At 43.2% G+C, this 2,500-nt stretch overlaps 1 protein-coding gene across 1 annotated transcript in view; it reads left to right on the forward strand.

Moving 5' to 3' along the window:
• Positions 1 to 2,500, forward strand: part of LOC143039225 (protein obstructor-E-like) — a 35,358-nt gene that overhangs the window by 777 nt on the left and 32,081 nt on the right. The window lies entirely within an intron of this gene.

Here is a 2,500-nt window from a genome sequence, read left to right on the forward strand (position 1 = left end):
ATATATATATATATATATATATATATATATATAATTTCTATAGGGGGATTTCCTTTGGCTGATTAAAATCGTCTGGCGACAGGTATAAGACATGTCCAAGTATACCATCCAGAGTCAGAGAGAGAGAGAGAGAGAGAGACATATAGACATATAGAGAGACATATAGAGAGACGCACACACACACACACACACACACACACACACACACACACACACACACACACACACACACACACACACACACACACACACACACAGATGGAAAAAGTAGGACAAGAAAAATAATCTTGATTGTCGAAGGTTTTGTATATTAGCATTCATCGCCTGCGCTGTGGTTGACCACATCGCGGTGCTCCACGCTCGACCAGCATACGAGTACAAAACTGGAAAGGTTGCGACACTTGCAAACTGCGGCCAGTGAAAGGCGCCGCAGTTGCGGTCACCTTTGTCACGGCTCCGGCCGCAGTTTTCCTAAATAAAAAAAAAAGTTAAAGAAAATCACAAAAGAAAAGCTCGCTTATATGACGTGGCTGACGAGGTAATATTGGACTTTTTTTCAAGTGAATAACTATTGATGTTAGGGTTGGTAGAATCATGGTAAAAGAAAACGGGGAAAAGAAAACGGGGTTCGTGCAATTGAAAAGTGGAGTACTAACCTTGATGAACCCGTTTTCGTTGAGGCCTCTGTACACGCCACAGGGGCTACCAGTTCGACCACACCAGGTGGTGTTAACGCCGTGACGTCATAAATCTAACACGGTAACACACACGCACACACACACACACTAGGGTGTGTGTTAAATTTGTGTTAATGTGTGTTTTGCTTCTTTCTGTTATCATTCTTTTCTCTCTCTCTCTCTCTCTCTCTCTCTCTCTCTATCTATCTATCTATCTATCTATATATGTCTATATTTTTATCTATCTGTCTCTATCTCTATCTTTATCTATATCTATCTATATGTCTCTCTCTCTCTCTATCTCTCTCTCTCTCTCTCTCTCTCTCTCTCTCTCTCTCTCTCTCTCTCTCTCTCTCTCTCCCCCCCTTTTTTTTTTTTTACTTCAAGGATTTACAAAAGGTCACACAAGAAGACCCAAAGAGCAAAGGTCGTGAGAAGCCTCTCCCGGGGAGAGTAAACCAGCAACCAAGGCCGCCATCTTTGACCTATGAGCTGTGCCAGGGCTCGTGGCAGTCACTGGTAGCCCCTTGGACACCAATCATGGGACCTACGGAGATGAATAAAATCGAACGATGAATTCTGGAATCAGAACGAAAGGGAGTGGAACAAGATTGTTCATTAGCGCCATCTTTGTTGCCAAGGAAGCTGCTTCTAGATTAATAAAATCACTTGACGGCAGCTGGGTTCACAGCTGGCCCTCGCCATGGGAGGCTTACCCCAGGAGGAGCTTAGCCTAAGGTACCACCTTTGCCCAATGTGCAAGGGGAGCCAGGGTGTTGGTTCCAGGTCGGGACTGGAACCGTCTTCAGTGTCTTTTGCCATCAGCAGTGTGACACTGCAATGTATTAAAGAGATATCAACAGTGTAGCACTGTAGCACTATAACACTGTATTAAAGATATAATGAGAACTTCATTATCACTGCCTACTGATTGTTGACGCAAAAACTCTCACGGTCCCTCACGTTCTCACTGTTCTTCGTGAGAGGCTGAGGGTCCGCTAGGAGTGACAGTTGTCAATAACGGGAGTATTGATGCGTTGGTTATTGTCAATAAATAGCCAGATGGTGTTTTCTTCAATAACAATATTGAGCAATTCACGTAGGTTCTCAGACTACAATCGGTCTATGTCGATTAAATTATCAATAACAATAATATTGTCAATATAACTATTTTATTTGTAAATATTGACAATATACTTTAATGAATAGGTATGAACGACGTCATCACTACTAGTGGTTAGATATTGGCAATAATCTTATCGGTAATGATATACTGACAATATTCTTCTCAATAATGATTAATGACGATCATATTTTCGACAACAATAGAATATGAATGACATCATCATTGTCAAAATTAGTGATTTTGGGGAATTGGAGAGAGAGAAAGAGAGAGAGAGACAGAGAGAAAGACAGACAGACAGACAGAGAGAGAGAGAGAGAGAGAGAGAGAGAGAGAGAGAGAGAGAGAGAGAGAGAGAGAGAGAGAGAGAGAGAGAGGGGGGGGGATAGAGACAGAGACAGAGACAGAGACACAGACACAGACACAGACAGAGGCAGACAGAGAGAGAGAGAGAGAGAGAGAGAGAGAGAGAGAGAGAGAGATGAGGGGGATAGAGACACAGACACAGACACAGACACAGACACAGAAAGAGGCAGACAGAGAGAGAGAGAGAGAGAGAGAGAGAGAGAGAGAGAGAAAGAGAGAGAGACAGAGACAGAGACACAGAGAGAGAGAGAGAGAGAGAGAGAGATAGAGGGAGAGAGGGAGAGATGAAAAGAGAGAGAGAGAGAGAGAGAGAGAGAGAGAGAGAGAGAGAGAG

Source organism: Oratosquilla oratoria, chromosome 26 (assembly GCF_046742065.1).
Source record: "Oratosquilla oratoria isolate Oo_2021 chromosome 26, ASM4674206v1, whole genome shotgun sequence".
Classification (NCBI taxonomy): Eukaryota; Metazoa; Arthropoda; class Malacostraca; order Stomatopoda; family Squillidae; genus Oratosquilla; species Oratosquilla oratoria.